Below are 15,957 nucleotides of genomic sequence, written 5' to 3'. Positions count from 1 at the left end.
TACTTTTAAAAATAGTTTTGTGAAAAGAAATATTTTATAGATCTACCAATGTTAACAAACCATTTGTTAATACATATTTTTAATATATGCTTTCAGTTATTTCTGTGCCCCTTGTCATTATTAAAGTGTCCAGTTTGATCAGTGAAGTAGACTTATAGTTGCTTTACCCGTAGTGAAATGCAACAAAAGTTCATCCACAGCCTCTATTGCTGAATTAATTTTGTTGAATAACTTCTTTTATGTCCATGTTTAGAAAAGTAATCCAAACTCTTGCTTTAGTTTCCTTATTTACAAAATAGCAATAAAAATCGAATCTTTAGGTGTGCCTGGCTGGCTCAGTGAGTGGAGCATGAAACCGTTGATCTCCAGGTCCTGAGTTCAAGCCTCGCTTGGGTGCGGTAATTACTTAAGGAAATTAAAAAATTAAAAATTAAAAATTAAAAAAAATGTTAAAAAAAGTAGAATCTCTATCATAGGCTTTTTACCAAGATCAAGTGAAACTTTCATGTTCTAACTTAAGTACCCAGTTTTATATATTTTTCAACATGCTATCTATTTGTAGAATTTTGGTGCTGGAGTGAAGAAGCAGTCCATTGATATAACTAGGGGAACCTAATCTCATCTGCAACGGCTTTGTTCCTTTTATTACAACCTATTCCTTTCATGCTTTCAAATTTATTCACATATGTATTTGCTTTACCTCTGACTTCTCACTCCCCTTTCCTTTCTCCCCATAGTCAACTATACTATTTTTTTCATCTGTTTGAGTATTTTCTTCCAAATGCTGCATTATTATTTTGTGTACATATAATTTCATTTACAGAAATGATTTTGTTAACACACACTTCACTCTTTCCGTGGATTTATTTTTCCTCTGAAATAATAGGATATTATTGCACTTGGTTCTAAAACTTTTACTTTAGGGGCGCCTGGGTGGCTCAGTTGGTTAAGCGACTGTCTTCGGCTCAGGTCATGATCCTGGAGTCCCTGGATCGAGTTCCGCATCGGGCTCCCTGCTCAGCGGGGAGTCGGCTTCTCCCTCTGACCCTCCCCCCTCTCATGTGCTCTCTCTCTCTCTCTCTCAAATAAATAAATAAAATCTTAAAAAAAATAAAAATAAAACTTTTACTTTAGGACCAAAACTGGGCTCGTTTCATGAGAATTACATGGGGAGCTTTAGAAAAATGCCAGATTCCTGAGACTCACTTAAAACTCCTAAACTTGTAACTTCACTGGACTGGATGATCTTAAAAGTTTTTACCTCCTTGGGGCCCCTGGGTGGCTCAGTCTGTTGAGCATCTGCCTTTGGCTCAGGTCATGATCCCAGGGTCCTGGGATCCAGCCCTGTGTTCCTGGGGTCAAGTCCCCCCCCCCCATCATTGGCTTAGGCTCCCTGCTCAGCCCGGTGTCTGTTTCTCCCTTTCCCTCTGCCCCTCTGCCAACTTGTGCACTCTCTCTCTCTCTCCTAAATAAATAAAATCTTAAAAAAAGTTTTTACCTCTTTGAAACTTTCCCATTGGTAGCAAATGTTTCCTCTTTTGTCTTTTAAATTCTGTAATTTAGCAAGAAAAGAAACTTCATTATGAAAAATAAATTAACAAAGAAAAACTAGACTGACATTAAAAAGTACTTGATTATAATTGGTGATTTCTCATATAAAACTTTTTCAAGTAAAGGGAAACACAAGTATTAAATGGTATATATACTATCTTAGGTCAAAGGTTTTTTGTTTTTTTCCCCCTTAATTAAAAAAAAGTCATAAAATGTTAGGTTGAGTTCTTAATTAAAATTATTCCCATGTGCTTGTAACATTTACAATTGGGCTGAGTGTTTATATATCCAGTATTCATGGACTTATTGAATCAGAAAGTACATTTTTTTTCCAGTACACTACTTCGATTATTAAAAGTCATTTCTCTTTGAAAAAGTACCGAAGCTGCCAACATGTACTTTCTTAAGATTTACTTTTTAAGAAATTAAAGTGCCTTTTTCATAAAATGAGATTTTAGAATATACCAATCCTTTATATTAGAATTATGTTTGTGCTAGGGAAGCTGAAACATTTAACTTGAAATGTATCTTATCTTTACAGTATGTCAACAGAGTATTTACTGATGGGTTTTTATGAGCCTCTTTTGCAAGCAGCTGCTCTTGAGATTATAGATTAAGAATAAAGAGGAAATATAACTTGTCTGCAATGACAAAGTGAGAGGGAAGTGAGCACAATGGAGATATTTTCAGTCCAATTCCATCCATTATTTGTGTTTTCTAGGTAAAGGGTCACTCCGCTTATCATAAGCCAAGGGCAAGACATTTTTTAGAATAGTGAGGGGACCTTTTTAGCCATATGTATGATGAATGAGAAATACACAGTTTAGGGAATGGGGAGGGGGGAACACCTAAATGTTATAGACAGTGAACTCACTGGGAGATTTGAGCTCTATTGTCTTTTGTTTTCACATCATGTAGTATTGGGGGTTGGCAATGGACTCTGGAACCTCTGATGAAGTTTCCTGGTGGTGAGGTACTGTGTGAATGAGCTAGGAAGACAGAAGAGAGGATACCCATGATCAATAGGTAGGAAAGTTTCCACCATAAACTGATTTTAGCCTGTCCCTAGGTCATGAGCATACATCCTTAAGGCTTTTGGAGAGATCACCCTATAAATGTTGGCTTTTCTCACTTTGTTTTTCTCCTTTTGTTCTCCTCCTTATTTATTTTCAAATTCAGTCTATTTGTAAAGTTTATATTGTTTCCATTATTGAGAATATCTTAACTGGTAGTATCATTGCATGGCTACTCAGAAAAATGACTCTGAATCTACAGAAATTCAATAAATAAATTAAATTTTTAATATTATAGGCATGTTTCCAACATGGGTTAAGCTTTTTAGTAGCTCATCTGAAAGGAGAATTTTTTTTCTTTTTGAGGTTTCTTCTGATATTTTAACAGAGATTAATCTACAGAAGTTGCAGCAGATTGTGATTTAGCTGGAGAAGGGAAAATATAAAGTATTCTAAACTTCACCTACTGGTTCAAAGGCTGAGAGGGCTTTGAAATAAAAAAAAAATTGTTTTTCTAATGTAAGCTGTAAATATTTGGATCTAAAGATGTGAAAACTCTTTTACAGATGTATTTCAAGAATAAAGCAACACTCCTTTGAGATAAGCAGTTTACAATTGCACATAGCTTCAAAATGAGAAAATGAACACCAAGTTAAGTGGTTTGGTTCAAGGTTACAAAAACCTTGTCTAACAGCCCAATTCCCTACCAGTAACAAGGAGCATAGACTTTGCAACTTTTTATTCCAACATGAAGTCTTGGAACCCTGGAGCCTGGAAGTTGATACATTATTTATTTCACAAAGATTTACTAAGTATCCCTTAGGTGTCTCTGCCGGACTTACTCTGAAATCAGTTAGAAATGTAAGGGGCCTTGGCCAACTATATTCTTCTCTACTTGGGAAAAACAGAAATTAAATATGCAAAAAAATCCATTACTTAATGATAATTGTGGCAACTGCCATGTAGAAGACACCTGAGTAGTTATGAGTATCTGTTATAGAAGTTCTGATGTAGTCTGATGAATCAGGAAGGACTTCATGAGGCCATGATGTCTGAGCCGAGGTCTGAAAAGAAGCTGCTTGGGGGCCTGCTCTCCACTCCAGTGAGAGGGAATAGCAGCAGGAAGGTTGTCAGGCAGGAAAGAAAAGGGACAGGGCAAGCATGAGCAAATGAAAGCAGGCCAGAGTATTGAAGAAGCAAGTGGGACGGGGAACTACCATTTGAAGTTAGCAAGAAGTAAGACTGTCGGACAGCTTTGCATCCCTGGGGCGCCTGGGTTAGCCGGATTTGTGAGAAGAAAGCAGGGTGTGAGTTGAGGGGTCATGGAAATTTTGTAAGAAAGAAATTCATATTTGGAAAAAGTCAGCAAACATTCCAGTTTATTTTTATTACTTTTTAAATTTAATTTTTAAAATGTATTTTTTTAATTCTGGTATGATTAGCAGTGTTGTATTAGTTTCAGGTGTACACTATCGTGATTCAACAATTCTATACACTGCTCAGTGCTCCTCATGGTTAAGTGGACTCTTAATCCCCTTCACCTGTTTCACCCATCCCCCACCAACCTCCCCTCCAGCGACCACCCGTTCTCTAATTCTGGGAGTCTGGGTTTTTTGTTTGTCTCTTCTTTTCTTTGTTTTGTGTGTTAAATTCCACATATGAGTGAAGTCATACAGTATTTGTCTTTCTCCAACTAATTTCACTTAGAATTATACCCTCTAGATCCAACCATGTTGTCACAAGTAACATGCCGCTCACTTCACAGACTGCATTTTATTTACATTTCAAAACAGTCGAAGGTAGGTTTTAATCCCTTTATTTCACAAAGAAACTGAGGCTCAGAGAGTGTAAATAATTTGTCCTTGATTCCAGCAAACTAGCTTCAAAGCTGGTGCTTAAAATCAAAGAAATAGCCTCACCACCTTCGCCAACCACCACCATCCTGGAATCACAGACTTGTGTCTGGTCCAACAACAATGCCTTATAGGCCAGGACTGGAACTAACCGCACTGAGGTCATCCGACTTCCTTCAGTCGACAGATGAGGAAACTGGAGACTGACGATGCAAAGTGACACACCCAAGAGCACGGTGTGAGTTACGGGGAAGAGCCTGGGTTCATCGTGAAGCCCACAGTGCTCCTCACCTTGCAACCCCAGGCTGCAGCCATTTTCTGCGGCCACGGTTCCAAAGGTTAGTGGTTAAGAGAACCACTGGACGTCTAACACTTTGACAGACTGGCAACCACATTTACTGAAAGAAGTCATCTTGAATTTTGGACTCAAAACTTCCTTTTCTCCTCTTCATTAATAATATCTGTTTTTGTTCCATCGACATAATTAGAAATCCTTCTGCATGAATAAACCAAGGTAATTTATTTTCTATCATCACAGAGATAAACCACCTGGCTCTCAATTCCGAAACTTTTCTGACAACTTTGGGAGTTCATGGGAATTGGATAACTGTTCAGGTACTGTAGAATAGAAAACCTTTGAGGTGGGTGGAATAGGAGAAAAAGCCAACTCAGAATTGGTTTTTAATGTTTTTAGATTTTTCGGGAAACCAAAACAGGGGCACTGTTTACCTATGCCAAATTGTTTTCAGAATGGATGATTTGTATAATATGTTCATAAAGAACATTCTGTTCAAAATGGGTAAATGCAAATTAATTGGGCTTTTGACATTAAAAAAACGAATGCCGGTGAGTAGATATTTTTAAGAGAAGCAATTCTGAAAACTGAAGTATCAATCATGCTTTGTTAGGTTCTCCACTAGAGGGCAAAAAGAACATTTCAACACAATAGATGCCTTAATGACGGAGGGGGGGAGCTGGCATTTGAAACCAGGCGTGTTTCAGGTTATCTAATTGCCAGTCATCATTCTTAAAATGTACTTAATGTAATCACGAACAGCTGACTTTTAGATTTCTTCCAGGAAACCGAGAACAATCAATTTTTACATTCCTGTCCCTGAGCTCATTTGTTGTCACCTAGCTGAAATTTTTCATTATAACACTTTTAATAAGATCATCTGCAAAATTACGAATTTGCTAATTGGAAAGAAATGTGCAGAAGGAGGCAGGCTGGATGGCATTTTTTTAGTGAAGAAAAGTATACTTGGAGAATGAGGATTTTTAAAGCTCTTGTAAAATAACATGCTGGCCCCTTAGAATTTATTGCCCATGCTTGTGCTTTTATAGGCATAAAGAAAATAAACGGCCATCAGTTTGCACCTTGTTCAGAGGGAGGCACAAAGGAAAAATGAGCTTGTATTTCACAGCACTCAGCCTCCCCCTGTCCCTTCCCTAGTGCATGGTATCTAGATCAGGTTCTTTGGAAGCAGAGCCTGAGACAAGGATTCAGGTGTTTGTGATTTATTGAGGGCGTGTTCTTCAGAAAAAACTTTCTATGAGAGGAGTGAACACTAATTGAAAAGGGCCAAGAGCAGAGCAAACGTGTTCCCAGGTAGCAGTCAGCCTTGTCCTAATTCACAGGGGAGAAGGGAGCGTAAGTTGTAAAGTTATCCACCCTTGAGGAAAAGGTGCTGACTTTTGATAGCCCCATCAGTCAGTCTTTGGTTGTGGGCCCTGATGTGGGAGAGCATCAAGAAACTCAGTTCAGGATGTTCTCTTCAGCTGAGGGCGATGGTCTGTAGAAGGAGGCAGCTGTCGGCCCAGAACTATAATAAAAACCCTGATGGAGGCATTCATCTATGTAAATTGAGTCCTTGTAAATTGAGTCTCTCTTTATATGTATGTATATATAAGCGTGTGTGTTTATATATATGTATATATGTATTTATAAACATACATATGTTTACCTTTGAGCACAGTTGTTTATCTAAACATCCTTTAATGCTATGATTTTTTTAAAATGTCTTTTGTATGAGGTTGATCCACATGAAATCACCATTATTCAACAGTTATTATTCAAAATAGTCAATGGTTCTTGACCTATAAAAACATAAGTTTTATCAGTTTTATATAGTTCAGCCTACTTGCTTGTCTCATTGCTTTATTTTGTTATCCTTTTACTTATTCAGTGTAACAAAAGCCATATATACCATGTGGTATTTACATAGTGAAGGAGTCTTATTTTGAAACTTCAGGACAGAATGTTCCTATGTGGTTTCATCTTGCTTAATATAACCACTGTTTTACTCCTTTCACTAAAATGAGCAAAACAGTTTTTCACATTTTTAAATTTGTTGAAGTTTACCCATGTGTGACTGATTTGATACAACTCAGACATTTCATTTACAGCCATGAAATAATAATACCCATTTGCCCTCAATAAGCCATATGTTCCATATGTTCTGTGAATCAAATAGAAATCTTTTGCGGAAGAAATGACTGTGGGGTTGGAACCCTCCTCAGGTTGGTTAAAACACTATCTTAGTTCTGTTGAGGCATTAAGATGAAGTATAAGACCTCTCCTTTACTCTCAAAGAATTAGAGGTCAACCACTAACCTCAATACTTTGTATTACTAAGAGTATATGTTTGGGGTCCCTGGGTGGCTCAGTTGGTTAAGCGTCTGGCTTTTGATTTTGGCTCAGGTCATGATCTTGGGGTTGTGGAATCAAACCCATGTTGGGCTCTGTGCTCAGCAGGGAGTCTGCTTGAGATTCTCTCTCTCCCTCCACCCCTCCCCCCTCTCAAATAAATAAATGTATTTTTTAAAAAGGATATATGTTTATGATGGCCATATCTTTCTGTTCATTGACTTATTTTTTACTAGTATATAATGTCTTTTCTTGTCCCTTGTAATTTTTTTTTCTTAAGGTCTATTTTTAAAGATAATAACATTACTATTCCAGTTTTATATTGGCTCATATCGGATAGGTAAATCTTTTCCTCCTTTTATTTTCAGCTTTTATGTCTTCTTGTGTATGTATCTTTTCTCGACCATATGTTCTCTGATCTTGATTTTTAGTGGTACCTAAAGAGACTTAATGTGTGAGATTATCTCATTACATGACCTTAATACTGTCATGTTATTTTATGTTTTCCATTACTCTAATTTCTTATCTCTTCTTTCTAGTTTTCCACCCACGAGATATGGCTTTAGTTCACTAGTTTAAAAGTGATTCATTCATTTTTTTTTTTAAGAATTTATTTATTTATTTGACAGAGAGAGACACAGGGAGAGAGGGAACACAAGCAGGGGGAGCGGAAGAGGGAGAAGCAGGCTTCCCGCGGAGCAGGGCGCCTGATGCGGGGCTCGATCCCAGGACCCCGGGATCATGACCTGAGCCGAAGGCAGACGCTTAACGACTGAGCCACCCGGGCGCCCCTAAAAGGGATTCATTTTATTTTGTTATGATTGCCTTTGGCCTGGAGTCCACATTCATGTTCATATACCCCTATCAGTGTCTAAATCTTCTAGGAAGACAAGTCCACTTGGCCCCTTCCATGACCTCTCATCATGTTGATGTACCCTATTCTAGATTTTCCTTCATGGAGACACCATCCTTACTCAAAGTGTTTTATTACCCTACTTTCCTGTATTTCTTGCCATATCTTCTTGCGTTTTTTTTTTTTTTTTTTTCTTATTTGAGTCCTTGAACCAAGAAGGTTTTTTAAGGCAGTTCTTACTTGGCAAATACTCTGAGGCCTCATATGCCTGAGAATATATTTTATGCTTCAATGTTTCAATGACTATTCAACAGTTTATCAAATTCCAGGTGATAAAAATCTTAGACAAATTTGGTAGCATTGTAAGTATTTTTATCTTAATTTTCAAAATATCTCAGTCTTTGGAATGGCTGAAACCTACTAATAACATAACATAACATAACATAACATAACATAACGTAACATAGGGGTTTTCTATGGGCTTCTACACTTAGTAAATACTACACCTATTATGGTTTGAGGTTTAAATAAAAATTACCATGATTGTTAGGATGTGGTTCTGTCAGGAACTTAGCAAGGAGTATAAGAAGACAGATTAACCAGAGAGGAGATTTGAAGTGGAGGGCTGCCTCCTGTATGTAGCCTGTCTGCCCCACCTCCTTGTGTTGGACCCCATTCCTCCATCTTTCCATACATTGTTTCACACTACAGTTTGTGAACGATGTGAGTCCTTCCTAACACTCTCACCATGTCTGCCATACACCTTTAAACTGTCAGCACACCCGCTGCCTACCCACCATCTTGCCCCAGCTCTCTGATCCTGCAGTGCCTACTGCAGCTTGGTCTTAGATCCCAACCATTCCTGAGGGATTCTGAAAGGGATTCTTACTTTCCTGAGTCTTATAGTCAGACGGCCCTCAGCTCATCTGCCGAGGAATCATTTACACAACTTCTCCCTCTTCAACCTCCCCTCCTTACATTCTCAAAGATGCTACTGGGAGTGTAGTGTTAGGGCAGAGCAGAATGGGGTCTGGTAGGGGTTCTCTGGAGGTCTGGGGGAACACAGATTGGCCCCATCACATTTGTGCCTGTTCCTCCTCTTAAGAAACACTTTTCCAAATTTTTGTAATACACTGACTGACATCTGTGGACACGCTCCTGGGTTCTGGGATAGGTTTCTTGCAACTTGGGATAACTGGTTGCAAATTAGGAACAGCTGGGATGAGACTAAAGCAGGACAGGAACTGGAAAAAAAAATATTTACCAGGCTGAGTCTTAATACAGAGCTGTTTATTTTCTATTATATGTCCCATTGGGATAAAAGAGCTAATAGCCCTTATATTCTATAGAAAAGAAAGAACAGGGGGAGAAAAATACTTCACCACCACTGTCTTCTGTGAAGAAAGAGACATTCATTTTATGATTGTATTAGTGTTAGTATGATATTGACACAATTGAAAGCGATGTTTTGCCTGTAGTACCAAGCAACTAATCGTGTCCTTGAAGGATAGAGGAAAGACAGAGAACAAATATGCTTCCTTGTCAATTCCAATTTCAGTTTCTGGAATTTGAGTACAAAAATGGTGTTGGAATATAGATCTCGTTCCATTTTCATTACAACCTGGGAGCTGTGCAATGCAAAAAGTGAATGATGTAGTTAATCCCCTCAGGGAAGTGGTTTTCCAGGTGAGAAAGAAGCAACTCTAGATGAAAAATGTGGATAAGCACAAGGATGTGGTACTTGTTTTCAAAACAGGCTGAACACAGAGTAGATGAGAAAAAAAAAAAATTCCATTAAGCTGCCCTTTAGAAAGTGGTCTTTAGAGGAAGGAATTCTAACTGTCCCAAGTCTATGCCTCCTGGGATGAAAGAGAAAAGACCAAGAGTAAAAATAGTATAATTTGGAAATGTTCAACCAGATCTCAAAAGACTCATTACAAAGATCAGAGCAGAAAATTCTTGTTTTCTTACTGGTATTAGAGTGGTATCAGACTTACTGGTACTTAGACTCCAATATAATGACATTAATGATCAGCACTTAATGGCAAGTTTCTCTGGGTTTATCAAATTCCAGCTGAGTTTATGATGATACTGAGGGAACACAGGAAGGGATGTTGTGAAACTTAATAGTGTTTATAAAAGCTCATGCAAGGGGCAAGTGTCACTGTTAAAAACTGATATTAAGGATTCCAGGTAAGAGTCTATGGAGAGTTCTTTTTTTTTTTTTATGGAGAGTTCATTTTTACCATTACTAGAGGCACAACTTCTACCTCAGCTGTGCTTCAGGAGATTCCAAAAATGAAGGAGATTCCAAAACGAACTTTTTGTCTGAGACAGCATCATTTATCAATCAACAGAGTTGTGCTTACACACACTCACCAAGTTATCCAAGTAGAGGAGGTACTGGAACTCATCCACTTAGGGCCCAGATTTTAAAGATGAGGAAACCAAGCCCAGAGACAAAGTGATGTTCCCTAAGTCACACAGGCAGTTAATGGCATAAGCAAAAAAAAAAAAAAAAAAAAAAAATTAGGACTTAAGTAATCTGTACACCCAATAGAGGCTTGAGCTCCGGGCTTGAACTTATTACTCTGAGATCAAGAGTCACACACCCTACTGACTGAGCCAGCCAGGCACCCCTGGCAAGGGGAATTTTTTTTTTTTTTTAAGATTTTATTTATTTCAAAGAGAGAGAGTGCAAGTGAGCCCGTGGGAGCATGGGGAGGGGGAGGAACAGAGGAGAAGGGAGAGGGAGGAGGAAAGAATCTCTAGCAGACCCCAAGGTGAGTGTGGAACCCCATGTGGGGCTCGATCTTAAGATCCCCAAGATCATGACCTGAGTCAAAACCAAGAGCCTGAGTGATGCTCAACCACTTGAGCCACCCAGGTGCCCCTGGCGTGGGCAAATTTTTAAAACCTTTGGGCAAAAATAGATGCTGCAACTTTAAATTCTAATACTACATATTTAAACTACAGATGTTTTGGAATTTTAAAAAATATTTTAGGCTAATGCAGATGAATTCTTTAAGACATAGGGGTAGGAGTAGCGTGTTTCTGCCTGTCACTGACAGCAGGTTTTTCCTCATAGCACAACTGCCCTCAGTAAGGGAAAACTTGGAGCACTGCCCGTTTTGTACAAGGCATAGACTCTTGAGCAATGAAGTCGATCAGTTAGTGTTTGGTGCATAATGACTAGGGTATGATGGGCCCGAACCTCCAGCAGCTGGAAGTCTTTACGGGAAATGAGACAAACCTGTGTTGAATAGTCTTCATTCACTTAACACGCATTTGGAAGGGCTTCCTCTTTTCCATCCTAAGTGGAGTTGCCTAGCCTCAGTTCCTGCCGTTCTCCGGCTCACTGTGCCCATGCACTCTGAATTTTCTCCCTCTCTTCCCTTCAGCCTGTGAGTAATCTCTTTTCAGCTATTAACCCCGTATTCACTCTCTATACCCCTTCTCCCTACTAGGACACTTATCCTTTAGATTCAGTCTCTTGGAAAGAGATTTCCTTCATCCTTCTAGACCAGGTCAGATTTCTGTTTTGAACCCTCACAGCCCTCTGGTCTCTTACTTCCTAACACATTATTTCGTGTTTTTTTTCTCTATATTCCTGATTAAATCATTAAGATCTGTCTCTCCCACTGCTCTGTGGTCTCCAAGGGCAGGGACAATGTCTTTTTTTCACCTTTATATCCCTAACGTCTAGCAACATGTCGGGCACACTAGTAGGTACTTAATTAAAAAGATCTGTGGTAAATTATGTAATTATATGACTGTAATACAGCCTAATTGATTAGGACATTTTGAATATGGTTAATTTCAGTTGTGAGTAGATAAATATTTGAAAACTATCTATCCCTCAGTTCATACAAAAATGTTGGCTGTGGCCTCCTTATTCAACCTGTGGTAGCGTTGGCATCAGCTGGGAGCCACTTAGAAATGCAGGGTCTAGGGCCCTCTCCAGACCTACTGTGTCAGAATGTAAAGATGATAAGACTCCCCAGGTGTTTCCTGTGCACTGGGATATGTTATAAATGAGGGATTAAGAACTCAAATGCTTTCTTTGCCCAGGCAGATCCCCAAAATGAATGAAGCAAGCCAGTTATATAGGTAGAAGCATGGTAACAGGTGACTTCTGACCCTTGGTCTCCTCTTAGCAGGATGGTGGGGACTATGTTGACATGAAGACCTTCAGCTTCATCGAACACAGCCAGGTGGCTCTACAGATCTAGATGTTGGCAGGCCCGGTGTTGTAAGACCTTTAGGCAGTTCAAGAGCAACCAGAAACACAGACCTGCATGGAGAGTTGTAGCCTCCAACACGGACAATTAAATTCAGTTCCTTTTCAGGCAAAAGAATTGCAAGGGTCAAACAGAACACACGTGTGTGATAGTTCTAGTTCCAAGGTCCCTGGCATATAAATGAGGACATTTTTAGGAATGCAGTAACAAGTCCTAATTGCTCACTAATTCAGAATTCTTTAATCTTGCAGGCCAGAAAATCCTCTTTTCTTTAGCCATCTCATTCATTCTTTCTTTCATTCATCTATTTACCCAGTGATCATTTAGTTGTACTCGGTGCTGAGTGGGTCCCGTGCCAGGTGCAGAGGACCTTAAAATGAAAAACACATAATCCACATGACTTCCAAAGGCTTACGCTCTCCTGATGGCAATATCATATTTATGAAATACATGATTTTATGTCGATAGTGCTACAACAGTTTGTCACATCTATTTTTGAGAGATGTTCTTAGGAAGGTTGCATTGTAGCTGGAGTGGTTCACAAGTCTAGATGGGGCAACGGAAGTAGAAGGTACAGCTTACCAAAGACAAATGGAGTGTGATTCAGCCAAAAAGCAATTCCAAAGGACTAAATCCTTTTTTTTAAATATTTTATTTATTTGAAAGAGAGAGAGAGAGGAGGGGCAAAGGGAGAGGGACAAGCAGACTCCCCACCAAGCTGAGAGCCCGAAGCTGGGCTCAATCCCAGCACCCTGGGATCATGACCCGAGCTGAAGGCAGATGCTTAACCAACTGAGCCACCCAGGCGCCCTCCAAAGAGCTGAATTCTGAATAGCATTTGTAGCACCCTTGGTGATTTTAAAATGTTAACATTTCTTGCAACACTTTCTCAGCTTCATGATTTCTGGCAGACAAGAAAACCTACTTCATCTTTGTGCAGGAGGGAGAGCTCCTTCACCAAAGCTAGAGCTTTGAATTCCATTTCTCATGTAGAGTCAAGACTTAATGAAGTGATTCAACCACATTTTGCATATTTTCTTTTTTTTCTAGTTGTCGGGGTTCTCATTTCTCCAGTTGGTTTGAGGGCATTTATCTGTCTTTGTTAGACAAGTTCACGTTACCTTGGGAGAAGCAGTGACATTTATGAGAAAGCCACACTGGTAACAAACACTTCACAAGGCTTTATATGAGTTTGGTGGCAGCTGTGATCAAGAGCGTAATAAAAATCAACTGAACATTTTATTCAAATACCACTTGTTGATTATCCCACACTAGTGAGTGAATGAAGGTCCAATTAATCTGGTATACAATATCCAGGACATGAGTTTCCATCCAGGATAAAAGTATGTTTTGTCTCATTTCATCTGAGCTTTCTATTTCACTGATCCTCCTATGAATAGTGTTCTGATGATAAAATTAGTAACTTTTCATGTGTGTGTGTATGTGTGTGTGTGTGTGTTTTGAGGCATAATAGTAATTTGCTTTATAGAACACTTATGACCAAGTAAACAGGCTTGGATGAATCTGGCCTTCAGTGTACACCTACTCTCTGGATAGCACACCACTCACCTATTTAGAATATTTTATTTTATTTTATTTTTTATAAGTAGGCTCAATGCCCAACATGGAGTTTGAACTTAGACCCTGAGATCAAGAGTTGTTTGCTATACTGACTGAGCCAGCCAGGTGGCCCTGCAGAATTTATTTTAATGTTTTAGTGTCCCTGTCTCCATTCTGATTGTGAGAAGATTTTCAAACCATGTTTTATGGAATGCCGCCCTGCCTCCCGCACCTAGCATCTCTAGGCCTCCCGCACTACAAAATCTCTCCATTCAGCAGAGATATCAGCATTCAGCATTATTTCTCTCCAGTGCTTCAGTGTGTCTTCCCTAATCAGTAACATATCGACATGTCTACTTGATGCTTCCTCACTCATCCTAGAGAGTAGGGGGTCTAGAGTCACCCAGGAAAATCTTGAGTCTATTCCATACTCTAAGGCAATGCTTTAGTCTAAACCTTCTTCTTCATTCTCTCCCTCAGATTACTTAAATCTTCCAAGCGCCTCCCCCCTCCCCCACCTTCCGTATTTTGCATATCAGCCACATAGACATTTTTTGAAATGAAAATCTGATCACACATGCCCCTTTTCTTGCTTAAAGTACTTCCGTGGTTTCTCATTGCCTGGAGAATGAAGCCAGACTCCTTATCTGACAGATAAATTCCATTGTATTATGTCTCCAATATGGCCCTTCATAGCCACACCAGGCACTCCTGACTGCTTCTGGCCTCTGAATGGGGCACTCATGCCTTTAATCCATGGCTCTTCCTTTTATGAAATGGCACACAGCACTCCCTTCCCTTTGCCCCCCCATCCCGTCTCCTGAGTACCTTCCTGGCATATTACCACTTCATCCTTGCTTTGAAAGCACAGTGTGTGGAATTTTCATCTGGATTCCAGTCATGGCTCTGCCACATACTAGTTCCAGACCTGGAATAAGTCATTCTGCCTCTCTGTGCTTTGGTTTCCTCATCTGTGAAACAGGGTAATACTAGTGCTCACCTCACCAGATTGTCGTGAAAACGAAACAAATACATGTGATGAATGTGTCATGCGAGTACATAATTATTATGGCTAAATCTGTTACCCTTCAAAGGTATTAATATCACATTTTATTTTACATTTTCCGTCAGTTTGAGGATAATACAAAGGCAAGCCCACCATGATAAAAAAAATCATAAATAGAAGAAAGTATTCCAAAGCCAAACATAAATGATTTGGGGATTACCAATTAATCAGGATTAGTCATTTTCTGTTCTCTTTTGTTGATTAGGGCCATTAACACATAGTTTTTGAAATTCAAGGTTAAAATGAAATGGATTTAAATGAATGAGTACCTATATTGGAAAGAAGGAATGGAATGTAAAAATAGGTATTACATAATTGCTCCATCACTTTTCTAGTCTTAGCTGAACATCTTATTGGAAGAGTTCCAACATTTTAAATTTTAGGATCTTTATCCTATTCTATTTTAGGAGACTAGGAGAGTGAAAATTTGACATTGTGCAAACTCTGATGATTTATATAATTACTACTGCATAGCCTAGGTATGCTAAAGAGTCTGCTGCCTCCAGGACCAATTACCTGGGTCTAAGGTTTGAAATGGTACATAGGGTCCAGTCCTGAGCCATGCTGAGGATCTCAGGAGACCCTGAAGAACAAGAGAAAGTAAACACTTCCGGCTGATTTCTGGAATGCTATTTAGATCTCCAGTTGGCTCTGGGGCCAGATCATGCTTCTATTTAAAGCAATGGCCTCAGGCAGCCAGGAATCCTGATGTTATGATACCCAGGGGACTTCATAGTTGGGAACAGAGTGTAATGTTTGGGATTTAGTGAAACTGTAACTTTAGGTAAAAACAGGCTCCATTCTTGAAAATTCGCTGGCACAGAGGGAGGGAAGCCTGAGGAAAGGTGAAAAAGGACCTCTTTGGCCTTCCCAGCAGCCAAAACTATCATGGTCCTGGGGCCGAGGCCAGATTGCTGAGTTTTACTGGAGGATTAGGAAGTAGGCGCTCTTCTACTGAGTTACTGATCACATCAGGACCTGCCTGAGAGTGAAAGCTGGGCAATTATTTTCATACTCCTGATTTGCCCAGGACAATAACAAAACAAGGAATGTTCTTGGCACAACCCTGACGTTGGAATGAGGAGAGATGGCAAACGAGAGGGGCAAGTAGATTTATTATGAATGATAGCTCTCCCCTGCTCTCCATGTGCGTGGGTCCCTCATTCTGCCTCT

General features: G+C 39.4%; 1 protein-coding gene across 1 annotated transcript in view; it reads left to right on the top strand.

Moving 5' to 3' along the window:
- MLIP (muscular LMNA interacting protein) overlaps positions 1-15,957 on the top strand; it is a 237,381-nt gene that overhangs the window by 213,791 nt on the left and 7,633 nt on the right. The window lies entirely within an intron of this gene.

Source organism: Eumetopias jubatus, unplaced genomic scaffold (assembly GCF_037043125.1).
Source record: "Eumetopias jubatus isolate StellerSeaLion01/CBP00866 unplaced genomic scaffold, mEumJub1_p1.0 scaffold_6, whole genome shotgun sequence".
NCBI lineage: Eukaryota > Metazoa > Chordata > Mammalia > Carnivora > Otariidae > Eumetopias > Eumetopias jubatus.
The sequence above is the reverse complement of the archived record's forward strand: the minus strand, read 5'-3'. Positions and strand labels throughout refer to the sequence as shown.